Source organism: Podarcis erhardii (assembly GCF_964252035.2).
Source record: "Podarcis erhardii genome assembly, chromosome: 14".
In the NCBI taxonomy this organism is placed as follows: Eukaryota; Metazoa; Chordata; class Lepidosauria; order Squamata; family Lacertidae; genus Podarcis; species Podarcis erhardii.
This window is the reverse complement of record NC_138503.1, coordinates 22,643,470-22,658,128: the sequence shown is the minus strand read 5'-3', so window position 1 is coordinate 22,658,128 and position 14,659 is coordinate 22,643,470. Positions and strand designations below refer to the sequence as shown.

General features: G+C 42.1%; 1 protein-coding gene across 1 annotated transcript in view; it reads right to left on the bottom strand.

The window, feature by feature from the left end:
• The window catches only part of IGF1R (insulin like growth factor 1 receptor), a 183,144-nt gene that overhangs the window by 57,656 nt on the left and 110,829 nt on the right, over positions 1-14,659 (bottom strand). The gene's annotated exons all lie outside the window — the stretch shown is intronic.

Below are 14,659 nucleotides of genomic sequence, written 5' to 3'. Positions count from 1 at the left end.
AGCTGAATGCAGTCCTCTGGGGCTCTCTAACTGCCCTCCAGCTTTCCCCAGTCCACCCCCCCATGGGACAAGTTTCACACCTAGAGTAATTTTTGCCCGGCTTGAATTCTGATAATGCCTCTTGCTTATCTGGATGAGGGCTAGAGAGCAGTGTGTGAGTGTAGAAGCTAGTCTACTGTACAAAGGTAAAATAAATTACATCTATGACTATAACCTTTGGCCCTGCCCACCACTGGTACATGGCCCGTGGAAGGCTGCCCAGAAGGAAATGCAGCCCTTAGGTGGCAAAGGGTTCTCCACCACTGGCAAAGCACAACCCCCAAATTATCAGTTTAAATTTTTCATTATCAGACGTATTTATTGATTGATTCATAGTCCATTCTTCTACTCCTAGAGACAGAATGGCTAGACTTTTTTTTAAAAAAAAGTATTACAAGACATGTGTACAACAGTGAATACTTTAAAAGAGTTTTAAAACAAAGTTACAATCACAAATGTTTTACAGTTCAATGACAGAGGATCTGCTTTGCATGCAGAAGGCCCCAGTCCTCTCTCTGAAGCCCTAGAGACCCTCTACCAGTCCACATGGACAGGGCTGAGGTAGATGGACCAACAGTATGATGTGGTGTAAGGCAGCTCCCTGTGTCCCCATGTCCTTTTGGCTAGACTTGTCAAGGAAAGAACCTAGGAACCTTCGGCTTGCAAAGCAGGAGTCTGAATGCTGCGCTACAGTTCCTACCCTTTCACTTGCCTCACAGAAGTTACACAGCCTATCAACCTTCCTTTGCTGACATTTCCCCGCTCAAGCAGTTCAGAGTTGTTAGCGAACACTGCATGACATCACAGCAGCCTTAGACACAGGCGGCTGCGAGTTTTCTTATTTTTGTCTTCAGCTAAAGATAGTAAATGACCATTCGAAGTATTACTTTGAACGAGTAGTTTAAATAAGTCAACCGGTGTTAACCTGACATCATAAAGGCTCTCTGCTTGGATGCCAGATTTGCTAGCCTGCAGTGGGCTGCGCCTCAGCTCAGTGTACGTAAATATTAGAAGTCTCCAAGGCTATTAAGGGATTTCATTAGCAGCTCCAGACAGCACGTCTTGCAAGCAGATGGATTGCTGCTCCCCACGAGTGCCAAAACGTAAGATTTAGTATGGTAACAAGATTTCCCGTTTACACAAGGATATCAAGCAAAGCCGCAGACACATGGATACATACCATGCCTTTAGAGCTCAGCTTGTGGTACCTAAAATATTATGTACCTTGATGCACACTTATTTAGGGTGATTTGCAAATAAAAACAAAAACCTACAACACTGCCTGGGTCATCCACACCATCTACACCAAACTAATCTGGCATCAATGAGCTGAACAGCACAGTTACACAAGGTTCTCTTGCATCGCTCATGTTTCAGAAAGCATAAAAAGCTACAATACAACCAGAACAGGCTGTTTCTAACACAAGCTGCGTTTATACCGAGCCCCTCTGGTTTCCTGGCCTCGATTTTTGTCCTTTTATCATTTTAAGTACATGAGAGAGTCCTTACTAGATCAGACCAAAAGCCCATCTAGCACAGCATCCTGCTTTCCACAATGGCGAACCAGATCTTTGTGGAAAGACTACAAGCAGGACATGGGTAATATCCTGCAACTTTCCCCAGCATTTCAGAGAGTGAACATTCCCAGCCCCTCCCAGGTAATGAACATGGGACCGTCTGCACACAGCTCTTCGGCGGAACTGAAGCCCATTTGTGTTAACTTTAAACCACCAGTCTTCGTCTTAACACTCTCTTCGAAAATATGCTTTTTAACGTGTGCCTTGAAATATTTATTTTATTGTGAAGTCATTTTGTCTCTAGTTAGAAGGCTCAAGTAACAGGTGATTTGAAAGTCCCCCTAATAGGAATAAGATCCAGACTCTGCAACTTTGGAACATCACAAGGCTATTATATGGCAAAGCATGGGAAAGTACCTGCAAACCGACAGAGCAGAAAAATCTGGGAACTGAGCTTGATTAATTGCCAGTGGTGATAATTATCAAGAAGAGTCAGTTAACAACTTATGTAAAAAAGACAATTTAATACTTCAGGTGTTGGAGTGGGCTACTCATGTTATAAAAAAAAATAGTTCGGAGAAAGGATAGCTAGGAATGGAAAATGCAAAAGGGAAAAAAAGTTATTTTGAAATGTATGTGAGATTAAATTAGTGTATTAAATTTTATTGTTGTATATAGTTTTGCTTTGTTTATAAAGAGAGTCCTCTCTGCCTTGAGACTCTGAGGAGAGAGAAGGGTAAACATACAAATGAAGCCATTTCTCACATTCCTAAAAAAAGGAAATTACTTAAAAGAAAAAAAAGGGGCAGTTTCAGTATTAGGGGGACCATACTACTGCCTTTTGAACACAAGACTGTGTCGTGGGAAGACCTCTCCGTAAATTATTTGTTGAAGCATAACAGAGCAAATACACAAAGTTTTCTGGAATGCCTCAAAAGGTCGCCATGACTTCACCAAGGCTGAAACGGAACAATCAGGTGAATAAACAGTCAGTTGGAGGGAATGAAGAAACGTAGCCAGCAGCGTAAGACGCCTGGCAAGCGAAGGCCACAGCCTCCGCCAAGATTGGCAGGGCGCCAGTCGCACGCGGGCAGACACAGTGTTGCCAAGTGTGGTGGTTTTTTTCTTTTTTCTTTTTAGTTTTTAAAAGAAATATTCTTCCCTTTCTTGTAAAATGATAGTCAAGTCTTCCCTTTACTCTCGCCAAGCCCTATCCTTCCCACAAACCCCAAAATTAAAACAAATCCCCATCCAATTGAATACTTCAACAAAACTTTTGTCTCAAGAAGGGAATTCAGAAGGTGACGAGCATTTGTATATGACTATGCATTTGTATATGAGCTGTGTATATGAACATGCCTGATTTCGCTCACAAAAAGTGGAATTTGGAAATAGTAACTCGTATTAAATCTTGGAAGAGGCTGTTTTCTAACTACCTGCTTGACATCATCCTACAGAAATTGCCCTTCCAAACATATTATTGTATTCATTCAGTGCATTTTAAATGTCTTAAGTCAGAGGTTATCAACATGGCACCTATGGGTGCCAGGATGCCCAATAGTACCACCTACAGTGCCCAGTCGAAGGTCTGTTAAATATCCCTTCAAAAATCCACAATATATGAGAGGCTATCTGCTCTTCCTACACAGTTCCTGTTTGTACTGAATGGGCCTCTCCTACACTGAACACACACAATCCTTAAATATGCCCACATTTAACTGGATGCCAGTTAAATGGATCCCTCTTCTGAACAAAAGACAGATGGAAAGAGCCTCCCCATCCCACCCATTCATGGGATAGCTGACTGAGCGGCAGGAATTCCCACACCACTTTGTGGCCTTGTTACTTTTTCTGCTCTTTTAGATGTGGGATCGATTATGCTACGTCTCCAGGGCAGCCATTTTGTGCTATGCCATGCCCTACCCCCTCAGGACAACCATTTTGACTGGCATCCACAGCACCGTCTCAAAATTCCCAATGTAGGGATGGAGGAGTAAATACCAAATGTTCCTATTAGCTCAAAAAGGTTGGCGACCCGTCTTAATTGCTTGATGTACACGACCTTAGGAATGTGTATAACCACCCTGCAAGACAGAACAGCAAGTGGTAAAATGGCAGGCATTTGGGGGTAATGCACACAGGGTTAGACTGCACGCCATAAAACAATTCTGCCCTAAGGCTATTGATTTGTGGCTTAGCCCGATTTTGAACCAGTGTCTGTCTGGACCAAGCCCAATGACTCTTGTCCTACATTGGCTCGCTAAGAAAAAGAGGAATGCAGGGTGGGGGTGTAGAGTGAAGGGGTCTGAAGAAAACTGGGAAATCTCTCTCTTCCTTTCCCTCTCTCACATGCCCACACCCATTTCTGATGATTCATGGACCTAGCTGAAATGCAAATCGAGCTTGTGAAATTATACATATTCATTCAGTTGCAAGTAGCAGCATGTCCCAACGTGGAGCAAAACAATAGCCATTGCTTTCTTGAGGAGTTTTCCAAGATCCTCCTCTAGTTCTAAACAACAGCCACACATCAAACACACAAAGTTACTATCTATACAACCCTGAGAACTACATTTCCCAGAGTGGTTTAACAATCACCCCTCTTCACAGGGAATTGTGGGAAATGTAGTTTTGTGAGGGGAATGGCGTCTCCTACTAAATATCAGTACTCTTAACAGACTACATTTCCCACAATTCTTTTGGGGATGCCATGACGGTTTGAAGTGGTACCATAGGGCTTTAAATGAATGCCCTGAATGTGGCCTAACTTTGCATACTCCCCGTCGTCCTCCTGCCTCACTGGGTAAATCCTCCTCTTCACCGGAGCAGCTTAATAAAGAAAGAGAGGGGGTGGGTGGGATAAAAGCCATGACATTTCTGTGAGGAGGAACTCACAGGAGGAAAGTGTCATAACACCAAACATGAGAACACTGAATGGCTTCCTTTTGCTTCCTGATAATTAAACCATAATTAGAAGATTTCTTGAAGAAGGTGGTGGTCAGGGGAGAACAGGGTGGGGAAGGAGTAATCGCCTGCTAGGTCCTTATTTATAGCTTTTTATTCTCACTGTCACGGGTGCTAAGAACTGCAAGCAATTATCTGCTCTTGCTTTAAACTCCAGAGTTTGCACACAACTGCTTGCACTTGCAAAGAGCATAGAAAGATTCTGCTGAACCCGAGAGAGTCCCAACAGCAAACTCAGGGCATGCTGTCTACCATCCAAGAATTACATTTGACCCAAATACATTTCAGGAACCACCATATGTTCCCTGTTTACATCCTACCAGAGCCACTCTTATCCAACGGAGGCTTCCAAGATATTCTGAGGATCTTCCCACATAGCAGTTCCTCCCTCCTGCTACCACTTACATTTCCAGAATTAACAACATCTGGTTGGGGGAGTTACATTTGAGACTTGTACTAATACATACAGACCCTAATCAAATTAAGCTTTACAAAACTTGCCAATTAATTGCCTTGCTTTCAATTGGTTGACTGGGGTGACTGGTTGAAATACCAACCTACAGAGGATTTAACAAGAACAATAAAAATATTAATATTAAAACGAAATCTGAAAAAAAGAACAATGAAGTACTGAACATCTTAGAACTGGACATCAGCAAGCAGTTCACAAGCCTGGAGGAGAATTGCATCAGTAACATTACTGTAATTCAAAAATATAACACTATCATTAAATGGAACCCAAAGTTCCTGGAGACAAAGTATTTCAGAATGCCACAAGGCTTTATTTTATAAAGCTTAAAATAATCAAGTTAAGAACCTAACCTAAAGCAACACTTCAAATATTTTTTTTTGGGGGGGGGGAATAATAAAGTCACTATAGATATTTGCACTGACAAATTCCTTACAGAGTTAAGAAATCTCATACTGATCAAGTAAGTCACAGTCTTGCATATATTGCTAAATACAGTATTATTGGGGTGTGTTTTTTAAAAAAGTTACAAAAATTCAACTTTTGTTGGGGCAAGTAACAGATCCTTGGATGGGGTAGGAGGTGACATTCCAAATGTTTCTGTATCTTGAATATTTGAAAGTTGTTTTTTATATTTTCAGCTGTTTTATACAGGCCTTTGTATTGTAAATTGCTTCCGGATGTCTTGTGAGAAGTGAGCTTTAAATGAAATAGCAATTCCCATCATCCCTTGCCATTGGCCATACTTGCTGGGACTGATGGGAGTTGTAGTCCAGCAAGATCTAGAGGGCCAAAGGTTCACCACACCCAAGCCATGCTAACTCTCAGTCAGCCACATGGCTAGAGCCTACAGCTATGCTGTCGCCCACCCAAAACATTTAAGCAGCAGGCCACGTGGCAAATGATTCTCAAAAGCAGACCCCTAGCTATGAGCAGACTTCTCCCCGACTAAGGAAAAGATACTGGGCCCTTTCCTTATGGGACTGAGCTAAGGAGACTGAAGGCCTCTAAGGACCGCGGAGGTTAACAACTTGAAATGTGCAACAGAAATTTTTTTCCACCAGGTGGAACATTTAATATTGCTACAAGGTTGACATATCATTTGGTGTTTACCAGAAGAGATTGGGAAGGGAAAAAGACAGTGTGTATATGTGTGTGAGAGAAAGCAAAGAAAGCACACTCTTGTACAGAACATATATTTTATCAATATTTTATAATCTCCGTTAATCCACGTTTCTCGTGGCGATGTTCTAAAAAAAGGAAGGAGATCCTCCTATGAATTTAAAAACCCCACCAACTATAAAAACTTGATGAGTTGCTTTAAATGCAAAGCTGTTTCAATATTCCTTATAAGTTTATTAAACTCTCAACTGTCCGGCCATGACTAATGAAAGTGGAATTGAGACGGTATTCTATATTTATCGCTCCACTGCTTGTTTGTGCCGAGGGCCCCATTTTTACACTTTGTTGCTGTGTGCAGAGCTATGCGAGGTATTGTGGTCTCCCAAACTTTGCTGATTTCCTAACAAGGCAGGTTTGTGTCCCAGGGAGAAACAAACCCGGGGCTGTTTTTGTTTTTTTTTTGCAAAAGAGAAGCCTTAACTGAGGCAGCGTCTCCAAACTCAAACACACAAAGTGGGTTTTGGCAGTACATCTCAGACCTGGTACCAGAGACCATTTATGTGTAAATTACATGCCTCATATACAGCCCCACATCAAAATGTCTGAAAGATAATTCCTTTTCTACTTTTTGTTTCTCTCTATAGTTCTGTTAATTTAAAATGGTTTGGGCTGAAAGTGTACAATTTGGGGTAGGAGACGTTTTTAAATCTTCTGTACTGTGTCAAGCTGTAAGTCATGAGGGAATCTCTAGCCCTCCAGGGCCACATTCACTATACATCTGAAGTACTATAAAGTCGCTTTAAATAGTTATGCATTCCCCCCAAAGAATTCTGGAACTGTAGTTTGTTAAGGCTGTTGAGAACTATTGGGAGATCCTTACTCCCCTTCACCGAGTTATAGTACTCTTAAACTACAGCTCCCAGAATTCTTTGGGGGAAAGCCATTACCGTTTAAAGTGGTACCATAGCGCTTTAATTTTTTTGATGTGAACTACAACTCTCATAATCATTGGCCATGCTGACCAGGGCTGGTGGGAGTTGTAGTTCATCAACTTCTGGCGGGGCCAAAAGTTTTCAATCCCTGCTACTGCTTATCAACATATAATACTGATAGAAGTACTAAAACATATTGCCCAACTATATTCAATACAATAGGTGAGAAATGCAACCAAGAAGATGCATTTGGCCACCAGGAGCTTCTAATTCAGCCTTCCCCCAATCTGATAACCTCGATGTGTTTTGGAATACAACTCCAAACACCCCCAGCTTCTAACTCAGCCTTCCATGCTGCATGGGGCTAATTATTTGTCTTTCTGGCCCATTTCAGCCTCACAGACTAGGGCCACAGGTAGAAGAGTGTGGAACAATGCATATGACTTCTACAGAGGACTATATTCCAACCACACAAAAGGCAGAGGTTTCCACACACAGGCGTCCCTCCTAGGCAAGCAAAGGGCAAGTATGGGCAACCTATTGGCCATCCAGATGTTGCTAAATGACAATACCATTAACAGGCCATTGGCCATGTTTGCTGGCATTGATGGGAGCTGTAGATCAGCAACATCTGGAGGACTGCAAGTTGGGATAAGACAGAATCAGGATTCAAGGGCATTTTCCAGTAATGCAAAAGCACTCCTGTAGGGCAGGGAGCAGGGCCAGTGAGGGGGACAGGCCAGGGCACCTCCCTATTCTTGATCTAGGCCAAAACTGACTGGAAGCAGCTTTCCAGGGTCTCAGGCAATGAGGGAGCAGGAGAGACAGACCTTTCCCATTACGTGCTTCATGAAATGAAGACGTTGGAACGTTCTGCATGCAAAACAACTGCTCTAGTCACCAATAAACGGTACCTCCATCTCACGCAAGAAAGTGTTGTTTTTCTTTTTTAAAAAAATAATAATGTGAAATTCCTCCACCTACAGTCTCAAGCAGTGCATTCCTGAAACAGTTTTACCTCATTCGCAATTAAGCTGCCATGGTGTCCAAGTCCACACTTGGTCCCCTTACCCAAATCCTAGAATGCTTCCTTCTTCAAAACACAGACAGCCCCACATACATGCAGCTCTGTACCAAGCCACAACCCCCTCCCAAAAAACCCCCAAGTTCAAGTGAACTCATCTGCGAGTTTTGAAAAGAAAGGAAAACTTCCAGAGCAAGTTCTGGCAAGCGATGCCAACCTCAGAACATGTTTTGCAAACAATTAGGAACCCCTGAAACAAAACAAAAAGAGCCATAGGCTGAAGTCATTACGGGGATAATTAGCAATAGAGTCATACCAGTCCTATTTTGCTTGTAAATTCAGCTCCCATTATAAAAGAAAGAGCTGAAAAACAGCTATCCCACCCTCTCTTTCATCCCTGGATTAAGGCAACTGTTCCCAAGTAGAGATGAGTATTGCAGATACCCATGTGTGAGGGCTGGGTAGCAATCAAGCAGCAGCAGCAGCCCTTATGCAAGCGAGACGATGCTGGAGGCTCCAAAAGAGGTAATTCATTAGATGTAAAAACATGGACTGTTCCCTTGCTGGGTTTAAAAAAACCCACAAAAAACATATGTCAGGGTATAATGTAATGATTAGTGATGGGGACGTAGGCAGAGATATAGGGTTGCATCATACTCCACAGGAGACCTACTGCAATTCATGGATGACTAAGGCCACATTCACACCATACATTTAAAGCACTATGATACCACTTTAAACAACCATGGCATCTCCCACAGAATTATGGGAACTGTAGTTTGAGAAGGTTGCTGATAGTTGCTAGGTAACTCCTGTTCCCTTCCCAAGCTACAATTCCTAGAATTTCCCGGGAAGGAGGTTTGCCTGTTAAACCACTCTGGAAATTGTAGCCTCTGAAGGGAATAGGGGCCTCCCCACAATTTTCAGCACCTTTAACAAACCACTACTCCCATAATTATCGGGGGGGGGGGGAGATAGTCCTGTTTAAAATGTAGTTAGAGTATAGCACTTTAAATGTACAGTATGAATGTGACTTGATGTAGGTTGGTTAATTTTAATAGGTCCACTTCAAAAAACATTTAGCTGGACACAAGCCACCAAATTCAAGCAAAGCATTTTTATAGATGAGTTAAGAGGGTTGAACTTAAAAAAAAAAAACCCTCCTGCCAAAAGCTTTTTAAACTGTAAATGTTCAAAAATAATGAAACTTTAAACTTAATGTTCTAAATGGCAGCCCACTGATCCAAAACAGTCTAATGCAGGAGTTGTGAACCTTTGGCTTTTCAGATTTTGCTGAACCATTATCTTTGGCATTGGGCCATGCTGACTGGGGGCCGGTGGACATGGGATTTGTAGGCACACTTGGTTGGTGAAATCCATCCATACCTCTTTGCCCTCTCTCAATATTCGTGGAAGGCTGTAGCTCGCTGATGGGGCATCTGCTTTTGTTTAGAAACTCAACTATAACAAACTGTTTCAAGCCAAACTGAATTTTCTTCATTTGCACATTAACTGTGCTTATGCAAATACGTTTGCCCCTATTGTACATAACAACATACAGGTAGTGTTACAAGTGGTACTGTGACTTGCATTATTGAAAAGAAAACCAGAAGCCCTTGAAATATGAAGAATGCCTTCTTCCCCAATATTCTAGAATCTAGACAGACAACTTACCAAAAGGGGGGTGGGGGGGAGAGGCACAAACTGGGGCTGGTGATTTAAAACCTGCATTTAAAGACCAAAAAAAAACACTAGCATGTGAGTCTTCGCAACAAAACACACCAGGGAAAGAAACAGCCATATAACTAATTGGAAGAAGTTGGGAGAAGAGACCTGGTTAATCTACTAATCAATCAGTCTCGTAATATGTACATATAAGCATCATCCTAATGGCTGAAAGGGAAGAGATAAAAGACGCAGGTCCCTTCATATTCTTTTACGCTGAAGCCCTGGACAGGCCACATGACATGGTTGTTTATGAGTCTGGAGCAGAGTCACATGATACGCTGCCAACACCTCCTCCTCCTGCCTTACACAAGGCTTTACAGCTTTGCCAACACAAACAGCAATGACCTGCTTATAAGGAGGCGGGTAGGAAATCTCGGGGCAGTGATGCTGTCTCAACACATCAACCAGGATGCATTGCAGGGAACTTCCACTGCAATCCAAGGACAATGAAATTCAGAGAATTGGAAGCTTTCACACACAGCTCAACTCTCCCACAAATGTGCATCATGTCTATCCATTTAAACAAAACTTTGAATCTTAGATTCAGTCACACTTCTAAAGCGGGGGGGGGGGGGGGGAGAGAGAGAGAGAGAGAGAGAGAGAGAGAGAGAGAGAGAAAGAAAGAAAGAAAGAAAGAAAGAAAGAAAGAAAGAAGATGCATAAATACATTTGCACTATATTTAAAGGTTGCATTATTTTTTAGGAAAGCGTTTTCAAAAAATGTGTTAGTAGGATATATCATAGCTGTTTCCGTGCATTATCACACAAGACTCACATACAAATCCAGTGCATAAATCCATCAACTGACATGCACTGTGCCTATTTTCAAAAATACAACAGTAACTGGGTCAAGGAATGTTCTTTAATCTGTTTGTATATAGCAGGGTAGCAAAAGGAGAAAGGAAGTAATTTTGCCTATTGCTGATTATGACAGGAGGACTCATGAGGTAGGAGAGAACAACTTCTGCCATGAGGAAGAGGTAGTCAACATGATGGCATCCAAATGTTGTTGGACTACAACTCCCATCATCCCTGACCACCAACCAAGTTTACTATGGCTGGTGGGTTATGTGGGGAGGGGGGAGAGAATATGCTTTAATATTAAACAGATTTCCATTCTAGATGTGAGAACTAGCATAGCACAGTAGGTGATAAGTACCCAGTTCAAATCTCTACTCTGCATGAACACACTGCCATGTACAAGGGTGGATTTGGCCAGTTGACATACATTTGCAAACCCTCCCCTTGATTTGGTGATCCACAACTTTTCCTCCAGATAAATGAAGAAGGATGTGGCGACTGCAATACTGATATACACCCAACCCACAACGCCATTGGGAAGGTATGGAGACACACACACAAACTATTGCTGGAACTGCTACATTTGTTTTTAACCGGACACACTGCAGGTCAATGCAGAATTAATCTGCAACGTGCTTTCATTTTTGGAATCAAACTAGTTTCTCAAGATGTGTTTTTCAGGGGCAAAATATACGCAGTAGATCTACATTGTGTGTACACTACAAACTGTAAACTGCCATGTAATCTTCGGATGAAGGGCAGCATAGAAATTTTATATATAACCAAGTACTTCATGCCACTTGATTCTAGAAAAACATGTGTGCACATGGCCAGCGTCTACCCCTGAATAACTAGATAAAGAATGTGGAACGCTTCAACATCTGAAAGCTATAGGCAAAGGTAGCAGCATTATTATTTTGTCATTATATAAAATTATTCTTGAGATGTACCTTCCATCTCTTCAATGCTATAGAGAAAACATGAACAATTTCTAACTATTCATTTGAAGTGATGGCCTGCTTTTCTTCAATTTGTGTGCCCTGGAAGCCTTATTGGGATGAGTATAAATAATTAAATGCCAAGTTAAATGCAGGGTTTTCAGTGTCTATGTTCTTTCATCACTTTTTTTTATTTAAAAAACCAAACACCAAAGAATCCCAGCCACTCAGAGATAAATCGTGTATAGAAAGGAAATCCTTCTGGATTTTTTTAAAGATGCCTCCATAATCCATTCAACACATATTGTACTACAGATTCCAGAAAGGTTGTTTTCCAGCCAACATTTGTTTCATATTCATAAAAATCGTCAATGACAGGGAACAGAAGACAGAGGCAGGCCCATTAAAGCAGCCTGGAACACAGAGAAATACTACAGTCTCTCTCCCACACCTCCTATTGCTGCATGTGGTTATCAGACTTGCCTTCTTACTTAATCTGCCGGATTTTCTTTGCCTCGTTTATTGTCAACATTGCTCCTAAAACGTCTAGACGGAACAAAAAGTTCCATTAGCTTGCTATTGCCACGCACATCCCTACGTCTGGTCAAAGCCAAACCCTGCGAGGGTGGGGTGGGGTGGGGAGGGAAGGGAAAGAGAAGCTAGAACTTAAATGAAGATAAGCAAGGGCTTTTGAAAAGCTGGCGGGGGTGGGGTCGGGTAAAGTGGCCTTGCATTTTATTTTAATTGTCTTGTGATTTTTATATCTTGGCAATGTGCTCACTCAAGCAAATTAATTCAATCTATTTATTATTACAGAGCATTATTATTTATTATTATCAATGCACTCAGAGAGCTGCAGATTCTCAGTACAGTGGTGCCCCGCAAGACGAACGCCTCGCAAGACGGAAAACCCGCTAGATGAAAGGGTTTTCCGTTTTGGAGGCGCTTCGCAAAACGAATTTCCCTATGGGCTTGCTTTGCAAGACGAAAATGTCTTGCGAGTTCCTGCGGGGTTTTTTCCCCTTTTTCCCCCTTTTCCTAAGCCCTAAGCTGCTTATCAGCTGATCCGCTGATAAGCCGCTTATCAGCTGATCCGCTGATAAGCCGCTTATCAGCTGATCCGCTAAAAGCCGCTAAACCGCTAATAGCGCTAATCCGCTAAGCTGTCAATGGGCTTGCTTCGCAAGACGAAAAAACTGCTATACGAAGAGCCTCACGGAACGGATTAATTTCGTCTTGCGAGGCACCACTGTAACGCCTTTAATGGACTTGTAAGGTAGGCCAGACCAGCAACATCCCCACATTTCGTATGGGGAAAAGACCAAGAAGAGTGGCTTGCTGAAAAACACACACAGCCCAGGCTCTCAAATCACCAACTCTAACGGGTTGGGTGAGAAGATATAGGATCCCCACTCCTGCACCATTAATGTACGAATGACTGATCATGTCTTTTACAATCCCTTATAAATATATCCACGTAAAAGCAGACGCACGCACGCGCGCGCACACACACACACACACACACACACACACACACACCTCTGTCTGGTCATTTCATACATTATACCAGGGTAAACCCAAGTTTGCCACTGCCAAATCTATTCAATCATGAGTCATGGCCAAATCATGTTTTGCAAAACTGGGTGGGCAACATTGACACCTGAGACTTAGGTACTGAACCAAGATTTTTCATGCTGAAGCCTAGGAACAAAGCATCTCCTTTTATCTGTCCCCTCCACTCAAACGTTGTGTTTTTACGAACATACACAAGAAATCAGTGGCAATGCCTCACTCTACTCCTGGGGAGGCTGTAGTGATCTTCAAATCAAGATCTACCAAGTAGTGGACAAAATACTAAATTTCCATCCTAGGAATACTCACAAATTTTCCATGCTTCTACTACACCTAGGCATTAAACTTAAAAAAGGAGATGACGTTCTTTAAACCATTAACATTATTTTATATGCACTGGATCAACCAGAGTACTAACCATTTCCCTTCTTATTTAATACACCATCAGTTGTGCCACTTACTACTTTGCATCCAGAAGTTTGACCACATGAATCAGGACCAAACCGGCTCAGTTCAATTCCGACAGAATGACAGTGTTCCAAAGAAACAGTGTAAACTACTAACATGCAGCCTGTTCTGTTCTGTCCTGCACTTCAATTTGAAAAAATCAAACACCATTCAGACATGCTTTAGGACACTTTAACATATTCTTTGCAGACTACTGTAAAAGTTCAGTGTTTTGATGCTGTACACAAGGGGGGTGGGGAACTGACTGATGTGACAAACACGCATTGGAGGACAAAACCACAGATACTGAATAATGCTCACAACCACCTTGCAAGAGACAAGAAACTGAGGCTAAGATTTTGCAGTTTGCATATAGCCAAACAAGTTTCAGGGCAAGGATGGACCATGAACTTGGGATGTCCCAAACTGAGTGAAGCGAAGCAGAAAATCTTCCAAAACGAACAGATTTCCAGTTATAAATACATTAGTTAGAAGGAATGGGTGCCAATTACAAATAGGTAAAAAAGGTAAAGGACACCTGGACAATTAAGTCCAGTCAATGGTGACTATGGGGTGTGGCACCAATTGCAAATACAGTATCAGGTGAGCTTGGCGGTTTCAATGTTTTCTACTGTGTTTACTAAATGTAAGTAAAGCAAACATGCTGCAATCAGATCACTCTTGGGGGCACCCTAAGATTTTCTGAAGCAAACTGAACAGCGCCCAATGCAAATTACCCTTTTTCGCATAGGAAAATTTCCCTTTTCTATCCCCCACCCCGAGAACCTATCTCATTGCCTCAAAACTATGTTGGATGCACCCCTCCCCACCTTTTGTCTCTCCTGCTTCCCCCCACTCCGATGAAGAATTCTGAATAATCCGGAAGTTCTATCATTATTTTGTGACATTTTGAGCTGGTTCAAATCAAGATATTGCCAAACTGTGACCTATGGATTTTGTTCTATTGGACCAATGGGGCTACATGTGCCCTTTGTGATGCAAGTACTGTGCTGTTTAAGACTAACGCTGTACAATAAGGGGAATTTGTAAAATAAAACCTCATGGAGCCCTTTCTGTTGATGTTTCATTGATCTCTCACAACAGAC